The sequence below is a fragment of the Calypte anna genome, unplaced genomic scaffold (genome assembly GCF_003957555.1).
Source record: "Calypte anna isolate BGI_N300 unplaced genomic scaffold, bCalAnn1_v1.p scaffold_232_arrow_ctg1, whole genome shotgun sequence".
Classification (NCBI taxonomy): domain Eukaryota; kingdom Metazoa; phylum Chordata; class Aves; order Apodiformes; family Trochilidae; genus Calypte; species Calypte anna.
This window is the reverse complement of record NW_022045497.1, coordinates 61,146-73,275: the sequence shown is the minus strand read 5'-3', so window position 1 is coordinate 73,275 and position 12,130 is coordinate 61,146.

Below are 12,130 nucleotides of genomic sequence, written 5' to 3'. Positions count from 1 at the left end.
CTAATCAGATCAAAACTGACAATGGCCCAAACTTCGTGTCCAAATCTGTACAAGCTTTCGCCCAGAAGTGGGGCATCACGCTGGTACATGGTATCCCATATAACAGCACAGGCCAGGCCATAGTCGAACGCGCGAATCAGACTCTGAAATCTAAACTAGAGGTATTAGCAAAAGCAGAAGGCTTCGACAACTCCATTCCTTCAAAAGACCAAGCACGCCTGCTGGCAACAGCTCTATTAGCCCTTAATCAGTACCCCAGAGGAGAAGAGGCAAATAGCCCGGCCCAAAAACACTGGGCCACTCGAGCGATGGAGGAGGGCCCATTAATTGTAGTCAGAAATGAGCTAGGTGAATGGGAACAGGGATGGAGATTACTTCTCACAGGGCGAGGGTATGCAGCTGTCAAAAAAGATGGTAAAGTTAAGTGGTGTCCACTTAAGTCCATCAAACCAGACCTTCAGACTGATGGTAATAATAATAATAATAATAATAACAATAATAATAGTAGAGTTAAACTAACAAAAACTGTAAGTTTCTGTTCACAGGACCGGCTTGTCGGACGCCCTCGAAATCCGTATCTCCTGGTAGCAGGGGACGACGACAACATGGCAGCAACCTCCCCGCCCACATCTCAAGCACCCACATCTGCAGAGCCCGTACAAAGGCGGACCAGCCCCCGCGGGTGGGGGGCACGGTGCTTTTGTACAATCTTGCTGTTGGGACTCGTAATGCCTTCCAGCGGTTGGTATGAGCATCAACCATGGGAATGGGTGCTGGGTAGATGGGAGGACCAAAAAATCTTACAGACGATCGTCACCTCAGGGCCTCCTACCTTCAGGGTAACTCCCTGTGAATTGGTCCCCACGAACCCTTGTTTGACTCATGTGCAGTACTATATGTGCCCTAGCTCCAATCCTGGTAGGTCTTACTGCCATGCCCCTGACCAATTCTATTGCGCCTCTTGGGGCTGTGAGACCATAGCCTCTGATTGGGCACCAGGAGCAGGGCCAGACAAATTCTTAAGGGTACAATGGGGTCCCAGCAACTGCGCTAGACGCATACCTCGTCCACACCGGGGTCACAATCTTGCGGTGTGGTTTAAACTCAGAGACAAGGGGTGGTGCAGATATCTTATGTTGAATGTCACCGAAGAAAATGACCTGGGGTGGGCAGTCGGTAAGACATGGGGTTTCAGGTACCGGGAGACTGGAGGTGATAGGGGAGGTCTATTCTTTATCAAAAAGCGGGAAATTAAGAGCAATACAGCGGTTGGCCCCAACATTGTAATTAAAAGTGATGATCAGCGGAGGAGAAGCAGCTTGCCAACCTCCGCCTCCATAGCAACAAGTCCCCTGTGACTTGAGAAAACAGTTCTCCCCAAACGACCGGTTGGGAACGCCCAACATGTGGTTGGTAAACCATTTTTTGGCGTGTTGGACGCTGCCTTCCAGTCACTGAACCAATCTGACCCCAATCTGACGGATTCCTGTTGGTTGTGCTATGATGTGAATCCTCCCTTTTATGAGGGTATCGCAATCAATGCCTCCTTCACGTATTCGTCTGACAGTGACCCTGCCCAATGTAAATGGGACACACCACGAAAGGGAATCACCCTGAGCCAAGTCAGTGGCAGAGGGGTATGCTTCGGCAACACTAACCTAGCAAGCCGGGGCTACTCTGCCTGTGCAAAAGTCGTTGCGATAGATAAGACCCGTGCGTGGGCAATCCCATTCGCACCAGGGATGTGGATTTGCCACCAACTGGGAATAACGCCATGCGTGTCCCTTAAACGCTTCGATTTTGCTAATGACTTTTGTGTTCAGATTCTGATTGCCCCCAGGGTCCTGTACCACCCAGAAGAAGACCTGTACCATCTGTGGGAACAGACGGGCTACAGCCTGCAAAAACGAGAGGTGCTGACAGCCATTACCTTGGCAACTCTGCTTGGCCTGGGAATTGCCGGTACAGCCACGGGAGTGGCCTCCCTGGCAAGTCAGCAGCGAGGCCTGACCCAGCTGCAAGTTGCCATTGATGAAGACCTGGAGAAGATTGAGAAATCCATGTCCTTTCTGGAGCAGTCTGTCTCTTCGCTTTCTGAGGTTGTGTTGCAAAACAGACGGGGATTAGATCTCCTGTTTCTCCATCAAGGAGGCCTCTGTGCCGCCTTGAAAGAGGAATGTTGCTTTTATGCCGATCACACCGGAGTCGTTAGAGACTCCATGGCAAAATTGAGAGAGAGACTGGCTCAACGGAAAAAGGATAGGGAAACCCAACAGGGATGGTTTCAGTCATGGTTTAACCAATCTCCGTGGTTAACAACCCTGATATCAACCTTGATAGGTCCAATTGCGATACTCGTCCTGACATTAATCTTCGGACCCTGTATCCTGAACAGATTAGTGTCGTTCGTCAAAAGCCGACTTGAGAGAGTTAATATTCTCTTTTTAGAACGTAGGCAGCTACTCTAAGCAAACATTCCTACAGTGTCGTTTAGATAGCTTTAAACTACTTCTGATTTTTTTTTATGTTTTACTAACTGATTCTAACATGGTGCTTTAACTTTGTAACTTAGGGATAAGGGATAATTTTGCACAAGTTTTTATAGATAGTGTGATTTTCACTGAATGATTAGGAATGATAGATTCCTAACTAACATTATTAATGTATCTTTGGGCATAGGGAGGGGGGAAATGTGAAGTCAGAGGCCCCTCTTCCTGTAGCCAATAGAGTATAAGCTGTGATACAAATCTCTTTGTTAGTAGAATGCGGAGAGATTCGAAATTCCATTTCCTTTGGCAAGCCTCCTCTATCTGCCTGCATGTCTAGTGTCCGCATTTTCCGGAACAGATGTCTGTTCGGTAGCTATAATAGTACACATAGCGCCGCTACTCCAGTTCGTCCCTTTCTGGCTTCACAGTGGATTGCTGCAATATGGTTGCCAGCTTCGCCTGCATATATCATAACTCCAGTTCGTCCCTTTCTGGCTTCACAGTATATCATTACTCCAGTTCGTCCCTTTCTGGCTTCACAATGGGCAATCTTAATAGCTGCAGGAAGGGAAGACAGCCAGAGGGTTCTCACCTTCGCTTAGCAGCTTCGAGTAGCTGTAGGAAGAGAGGACAACCAGTTGGCAGGCATCCTGCCCACACCTGAACCTCCAAGCAGGGGCAAAATAGCCTTCACAGGGGGAGGCAGCAATGCCTTCATGTGCTGCCCACACCTGAACCTCCAAGCAGGGGCAAAATAGCCTTCACAGGGGGAGGCAGCAATGCCTTCGTGTGATTTTGATTGTCCGCGATACCTCTACTAACACACTTGTTTGGTGTGCCTTATGTTTTACACAAACCTACTAACCACTACATTTTTATATTTTTAATGTTTTAAGCCGTCTGTACTTCTGCCCATTTAGTTAAGCATGGGGAGAGGGGGAAATGTGGGAGTTAGGGTCTGGCGACCGGAAGATCTCGCGCTGTACGGAAAGATTAGACCCCCGGACAGCCAATAAATTTATGGACCCCTGACGCAAGCAGGCGGAAGTGACGGTGCAAACCTAGGCTATAAAACAAGGTGCTTCCAAAGAATAAACGCCATTTTGCCATCCATCATATTGATGTCTGTGAGCTGATGGTCCAAGCAACCTGAGGTTGGTTGCTGAGTTGTTCTTGAACCAGGTCGCCTCGCCTTCTCCGAAGGCAACACTCCCATTCCCTTCTCCCCACCCCCATTACACCAGCCCTTCAGGTTTTTAAGCTTGGAAAAACATTTGTGGCTGTTAACCCTTTTCTTTCAACAGCAAATCCCCCCTTTGAGACTCATGGGGGTATTTTACACAGCCCATAACCTTCACTTGTTGTGTTCATGTAGAACCACGAATCAGCAGGATGCTTTAAGCCCATTCCAACCTTGCCTTGAACACTTCCAGGGATGGGGCAGCCAGAGATTCTCTGGGCAACCTCATCCAGTTTCTCGTCTCCCTCACAGAAAAGAATTTCTTCCTCAGATATCAAGTCAATCACCCCTCTTCAAATCTGAAACCATTTTCCCATTGTCTGCTCACTCCAAGACCTTGTCAAAAGTCCCTCCTCATCCCTCCTCATTTGATTATTTTGTGATAAAATGTGTAACCTTTGGAAGTGATGACAGGGGTCCAGGCGATCATCCCCAAAGCTCACACAACTCTGAACAAGCCTTGCAGCTTAGAAAGTTTTTAATTACTGGAAAACCCCTTGGAGGGGAAAGAGGAGAAGGAATGGAGCCCCAAGGGTTGCAAGAAAAGAGACAGTTTGTGATCATACTGTGGAACACTGTGGTTGGCCAGGTCAGACCATCTGCCCCGGCTTTTAGCCCATGGTCACATGTATCCCTCATTCTGGAAGAGGAGAGAACCCAACAGAGCACTTCTGATCTCCCTTCCTCTTGTTTAGTGGGACTCTGCAGCCTCCGATAACTCGAGGTGCTCAGAAAAGAAAAAAATATATTTTAGAATGAATTCTGCCCAGGATTAGAAACAAGATGAGCCTGAAGTGCAAGTGAAGGATAAGAAAAAACCTTCAGGGCAGTACCCACTGGACTGGTTATTGTCCCCCTAAGTTTACACCTGAAAGCAGTGAATTAACAGCCTCTTATCTCCAGGGCCTGCAGGCTTTGTGTTGAGGTTGGGTCAGCACCACCCAGCTGTGATGTGTCCCCTCCCCCTGCCCATGCCACAAGCCTGATGTCCCCAACCCCCACAGGACAAAACCCTGGTGTGTCCCCATTGCCAACTTCCAACCTCACCCTTCTGCTTTGGTCCCTTCCCTCCCAAAGCCCCTCCCCACCTTTTCTTCCTCCTTTCCCTGCTTCCCATGATTGTGCTGCAGCTCCTGGGAGGTTTCACTCCTCCATCCCAGGGCTGCACCCACATCCCCCTCCCCACAGCTGGGACACCCCAACTGGTGACCGCCAGAGCATCGCCCCCCCCCTCCCAACCGACCTGGGCTTTGCCCTTCCTGCAGGTACTGGGAAGTGATGGGAGGTGATGGGAGGGGGGTGGTTATCCCAGTACTGCCCAAACTGGGGGCGAGCAGCACAAGATGGGGAGGGAGGGGCATGGGTGAGAGAGGGGAACTAAACTTATCTCTGGGGTGACGGTGGTGGGATTGGCGACCCCCCCAACTCTTCTGGAGGGTGGAGGAACTGGGATTTTTTCTCCCTCCAAGTAATTTGAGGGACCCCAAAGCATTCTGGTGGGCAGAGCTGTGATAGGGGATCCCCAAGTCATCCCGAGGGTTTGTTGGCTGTAAGTGGGGGCCCTCAATTCACCCTGGAGCCAGGGATAAGAATGGTAAGTCCGGAATCCTTCCAGGGGACTTGATAACCCCAGGGCTCAGGAGCCACAGTCGGGGACACCCAAAACATCTCAGGAGACCCCAACTCATCACAGTGAATGGCGGTTCATCCTGCATGTGGGTGTGATGGTGGAACCCCCAGGTCATGGTGGGAATTTGGTACCATAATAAGCGACCTCAAGTTGTAGTCCAGTGGTTGGGTGGGATGCAGTGACCCCTTAATCACACCAGGGATTGTTGACAGAAATACGAGAGCCCTAAATCATCTCTTGGAGGGTAAGTGCAATGAGGTGATCCCAACTCAAGCAAGGAGTGGCTTAAAACCCCAGCACCCCTGTCCCACCCGACGACCTCTTAGGGTTATAGCTGCCAGTGTAGCTCCTAAAAATGAAGTAAAGGATGATCAGTGGGTGTCCAACTCTGTGGGTAACCTCCCTATTCCACCTCTCACTCCATTTTCACCTACAGTATGTTTGAGGTGAGTTTTGGCTGCAACCAAAAGGAAAAAAAACCCAACGCCTATTTTGTCACTATACTATGGCTTCTTAAACACCAGATGATTCCATTGGGGCAAAAACCTTCAAGGGTGTCATAAGGATAGGAAAGATTTTGGTATAAGTGTAATTTTGAAAATCATTGAAATCCATGCAGGAGAAAAGTTTGACATCAGCGGGGAACGCAGGAGAAGGTTTAGGATCTGCTCAGCCCATCTCCACCATCAGAAAATCCATCAGGTTGAGAGACCCCAGAGATGTCCTGACTGCAGGAGACGGTTTAGCGACAGCTCGGATCTGGTCCAACGGTGACACCATCACACAGGCACCATGTCCTACACCTGCCCTGACTGCGGGAAAGGTTTTCGATGGAAATCAGCTTTCATCAAGCATCAACGGATCCATACGGGTGAGAAACCCTTTAAATGTTCCGAGTGTGGGAAGGGCTTTTCCCAGTGTTCCAATTTATAACAGCATCGCCACATCCACACAGGAGGGAGACCCTATAAGTGTCTGGAGTGTGGGAAGGAGTTTTACCAGAGTTCTGCATTATCACGTCATCACCTCATCCACACAGGAGAGAAGTTGTATCCCTGCACTCACTGTGGGAAAGCTTTCAGCAATAGCACCTCTTGGATTAATCACCAACATGTCTACACTGAGGAAAAACCCTACACGTGTCCCCAGTGTGGCAAGGGCTTCACAAGAAGCTCAGGTCTCACCCGACACCTACGGATCCATGGGGGTGAACGTCCCTACAAGTGTCCTGAGTGTGGGAAGAACTTCATAGCCAGCTCAAGTCTCTCCCGACACCTACAGATCCATACGGGTGAACGTCCCTACAAGTGTCCCGACTGAGGGAAGAGCTTCAGGCAAAGCTTCCATTTGAAGAACCATCAACGCCTCCATACCAGTGAAAAACTTTAAAGCTACTCCCAGTGAAAGATGAGATTTTACTGGAAATTAGATTTCACCTGTCATTACCTGACCCATCACAGCCATCACCAAGTATGAAGTGTCAAGTTGACCTCATTTTACAAGCTCCATCACATCAATGATGCTTTCTTCAGCTTCTCGAGGACAACAAAATGGAGTCAGATCAGGAACCACTTCATAACTCACTAAAATTTCATATTTAATATTTGTTTCAGCATCATGAAGGATTTTTTTTAAATATAAGGAAAAATCAGAAAAGTATTTCCAATTATGACACCCTCCTAAAGGGATGTGGCAGGATGGGATCCTGGACACTTTTCCTGCACAGCAGGCTGGGAGTGCAGCTGAGGGAGCAGTAGAAGAGGGAGGCAGCAGACTGCAGGACAATGCTGACAGCAACAGAGCAGGATCATCTCTACTACACGGTTTTTAAAGACTTCCAGGGTTGGTGATTCTACCACCTTCCTGTGAAGACTGTTCTGACACCAAACCAGTCTCTCAGTAAAAAAATTCTTCCTCAGATCTGACCTAGACCTCTCCTGGTGCAACTTCAGTCTATGTTCTCTTGTTCTCTCATTGTTCATTTGAGAGAAGAGGCCAGCACCCACCTCAACACAACCTCCTCTCAAGGAGTTACCATAGAATCATAGAATTGGCTGGGTTGGAAGGGACCTCAGAGATCATCAAGTCCAACCCCTGATCCACTGCCGCTGCAATTAAAAGACCATGTCACTGAGTGCCACATCCAGTCTCTTTTCAAATATCTCCAGACACGGAGAATCCACTCCTTCCCTGGGCAGCCCATTCCAATGCCTGATCACCCTCTCCAGAAAGAAATTCTTTCTCATCTCGAACCTAAACCTCCCCTAGCACAATCTGAGGCCCTGCCTTCTTGTCTTGCTGAGAGTTGCCTGGGAAAAGAGCCCAACCCCCCCCTGGCTCCAACCTCCTTTCAGGGAGTTGGAGAGAGTGATGAGGTCTCCCCTGAGCCTCCTCTTCTCCAGCCTCAACACCCCCAGCTCCCTCAACCCTTCCTCACAGGAATTCTGCTGGATCCCTTCACAGCCTCCTTGCTCTTCTCTGGACCTGCTCCAGGACCTCAATCTCCTTCCTGAACTGAGGGGCCCAGAACTGGACACAGGACTCAAGCTGTGGCCTCACCAGGGCTGAGTACAGGGGCAGAATCCCTTCCCTGGACCTGCTGGCCACGCTGTTCCTGAGCCAGCCCAGGATGCCATTGGCCTTCTTGGCCACCTGGGCACACTGCTGGCTCCTGTTCAGCTTCCTGGCAATCCAGACTCCCAGGTCCCTTTCTGCCTGGCTGCTCTCCAACCACTCTGTGCCCAGCCTGGAACTCCCCACGGGGTTGTTGTGGCCGAAGTGCAGGACCCGGCACTTGGCCGTGTTAAACCTCATCCCCTTGGGAGCAGCCCAACTCTCCAGTCTGTCCAGGTGCCTCTGCAGAGCCCTCCTGCCTTCCAGCTGATCAACACTTCCCCCCAGCTTGGTGTCATCTACGAATTTGCTGATGATGGACTCAATCCCCTCATCTAAATCATCAATGAAGATATTGAACAGCACTGGGCCCAACACTGATCCCTGGGGGACACCGCTAGTGACCGGCCACCAACTGGATCAGCACCGTTCAGCACCACTCTCTGGGCCTGGCCCTCCAGCCAGTTCCTAACCCAGCACAGGGTGCTCCTGTCCAAGCTGTGGGCTGACAGCTTTTTCAGGAGGATGCTGTGGGAGACGGTGTCAAAGGCCTTGCTGACGTCCAGGTAGACCACATCCACAGCCTTCCCCGCATCCACCAGTCGGGTCACCTGATCATAAAAGGAGGTCAGGTTGGTCAGACAGGGCCTGCCCTTCCTAAACCCCTTCTGGCTGGGTCTGATCCCTTGCCCATCCTGCAGGTGCTGTGTGATTTCACTGAGGATGATCTGTTCCATGACCCTGCCAGGCACTGAGGTCAGGCTGACAGGCTTGGAGTTTCCTGGGTCCTCTTTCCGGCCCTTTTTGTGGATTGGTGTGACATTCGCCAACTTCCAGTCATCTGGGATGTCCCCAGTGAGCCAGGACTGTTGGTAGATGACAGAGAGAGGCTTGGCAAGCTCTTCTGCCAGCCCCCTCATCACCCTTGGATGGATCCCATCCGGTCCCATAGACTTGTGGTGACCCAAGCATCTCAACAGGTCACTGACTGTGTCCTTCAGGATTACAGGGGGGCTGTTTAGATTCTTGTCTCTTTCTACAAGCTCTACTATATTCCTGCCCATGTCCAGTAAGGAATGGATGTTTTCCCTGCCCCTTCTTTTTTTGCTGCTGATATATTTGTAGAAGGACTTTTTGTTCTCCTTCACAGAGGTGGTGAGATTCTGTTCACATTGTGCCTTTGTCTCTCTGATTTTTTTTCTACATGACTTAACTCTATTCCTAAATTCCTCTTGAGTAGTTAGCCCTTTTTTCCATAATTGGTAGGCCCTCTTCTTAACCCTAATTTCTTTCAGAGTCTCCCGATTCAGCCAGACTGGTCGTCATCCCCACCGGCTCGCCTTTCGGCACACCGGGACAGCCTGCTCTTGTGCTTTCAAAACTTGCTCCTTGAAGTATGACCATCCCTCTTGAACCCCTCTGTTTTCAAGGGCTGTTTCCCAGGGTATATTCTGAACAAGTCTTCTGAATAGGCCAAAATCTGCCCTCCGGAAGTCCAACGTAGAGGTTTTATTGATGACCCTCCTTGTATCCCTGAATATTGAAACCTTTATTATTTCATGATCGCTGAGTCCCAGGCGTCCAGCGACCACCACATCTCCCACCAGCTCCTCTCTGTTTGTGAAAAGAAGGTCAAGTGGGGCTCCATCCCTGGTGGGCTCATTTACCAGCTGGAGCAGGAAATTATCCTCTGTACACTCTAGAAATCTGCTAGACTGCTTCCTCTCTGTGGTGTGGAGTTCCCAGCAGATGTCTGGCAGGTTAAAGTCACCCACGAGAATAAGGGATGATGATTTTGAGACATCCGCCAGCTTCCTGTTGTTTCTGTGATAGCGACTACATCACAGCTTTCCTGATGCACGATGGCTTCCAGCTCCTCTTGTTTGTTGCCCATGCTGCGTGCATTGGTGTACATGCACTTCAGGTGGGCTGCTGGTTTGTCTCTTACCTTGGGTAGACCACCCTTAGGCTCCTCTCTGGAGAGCCCAGTTTCAACCCCTTCCCCCTTCAAACCTAGTTTAAAGCCCTCCTTATCAGCCTCTCCAGCTTATAAGCTAGAGACCTTTTCCCCTTGTTAGTTAGATGAAGCCCATCTGATCTGAGGACACTAGGTAGTCTGGAAGTTGTCCCATGGTCGAAAAACCCAAAGTTCCACCGGTGGCACCAATCCCTTAGCCACCTATTGATCAGATAAGTTTTCCTAGTCCTCTCCTCATTCAGGTCTTCTACTGCTGGAACTGAGGCGAACACCAGCTGTGCTCCTGACCCATCAATTAAACGACCCAGTGCCTTGAAGTCCTTTTTAACCACCTTTGTACTTCTTCCAGCAATGTCATCACTGCCAGCCTGGACTACCAACAGCGGATAATAATCTGAGGGCTGAATTAGTTGAGGGAGTCTCCTACTAATATCCCTCACCCCGGCACCGGGAAGGCAGCAGACCTCTCTGTGGGATGGGTCAGGTCGACATCTAGGGCCCTCAGTTCCCCTCCGAAGGGAGTCACCAACTCCAACTCCCCTTCTTTTCTTCTTTGTAGCTGTAGTTGTAATTTGTCTGGTAGACGGGGGGCGAGCAGGAGACCTTTCCGAGAGATCTTCCTCTTGTCTGGCCTCTGCCTCATTTTCTGAGTCCAGGGCCCCATATGTGTTCTTTAAGGGCACATGGGGGGGGTGGTGGGGGTTGGGAGGGGATTCCTTTACCTTTCCGATGGGGGACCTGTTTCCATTCCCCCCTATCCACCTGGTCTGCGACAATTGTCTGATGGGAGGAGGGGCAGGGCTTCACCGACTCCTTTTGGATTTCTTTTGGGGTCGAAAGGGTGTGACTCCACCAATCAATTTCCCTTTCACTGTCTCTAATACTTTTTAGTCTCTCTACTTCCTCCTTAAGCTCTGCCACCATGCATAGGAGGTCGTTCACCTGCTCACATCTCACGCAGACACTGTCCTCAGTTGCTAGCACTGGGCTCAAACACTCTGCGCAGCCAGAGGCCTGAACAGCTACATCCATCTTCAGGGCTGGTAGATTCAAGGTTGGTGGTAAAACGCAAACTTGTAGGCCGATTGTTGGTGGTGCTGTGGGTAGGGTTCCATGTGAGGGTTAAGGCCAGCCAAAGTTTTCAGTGGTCACTCTTTGCATTTGTTTTCCAGTCCCCATTGTTCGGCCTTTTGGGACCCCATTCAGCAATAGGGGAAAATGGCCGCTTCGTGCTTTGTAGTGGAACAGAGCGACCAGGTGCCTCTGATCATCAAGAAGTGGGTGTGAGCCGCTATCAACTCCACCTGTGCCCAGTCAGGGCAGGGCCCCTATGGAGCATGTGCAAGACCATGGGGCCAATAAATAGTGAGGCTCACAGCCACCAAGGCAGCTCATTTTAGAGCTAGCTTAGAGAGCAGCTGGTTGCTTCCTTGGCAGCAGACCATCTTTGCTAGTTCCACACTGTGGGCAATAGACTCGGATCACATCCTACGAGTCTATATCATCGTATCGACGCTTAATCCCGGACAAGAGACTCCTTTCCGGCAACACCAGGCCCTGCATCACAAAGCCCTGTTAGTGGCTGTGGAGATGCCCAGATCTGGAACTGGCTAGGACTGTGTCACAGAATCATGGAATCATGGAATGGGCTGGGTTGGAAGGGTTCAAGATCATCTAGTTCCAACCCAACCCATTCCATGATTCCACTCAACTGAAGCCCCTGTCCCCATGGCAATCCCTTCTAAAACCCATTCACAGCATCAGCCCCAGTCAAAGCTGGTGGACAGACAGCTGAGTATCAGCCAGTTGCGTGCCCAGGTGGTCAAGAATGCCAACAACATCCTGGCTTATATCAGAAATATCATGGCCAGCAGGAATGGGGAAGTGATCGTGCCCATGGATAAAGACCGGCAACAGTGTTGGCACAAGTGCTGGACACTGAGGCACCGTCACTGCTTGCCAGGAGGACTTTGGATCCCTGATGGCACTGTGACCCTCATCATCTCATGAACTTCCCACCCACCTCTTCAATCCAGACATCCCCAGTCTGGCTACAACAGGACAATGGTAGAGCATGGCAAAGGGCTTGCTAAAGGCCAGCTGCACCCCAGGCCTTTCTGTCCCCTGCCCACTCTGCTTCAGCAATCCCCTCTTTGTCCTTCACCTGCCTGCAGCAGGAT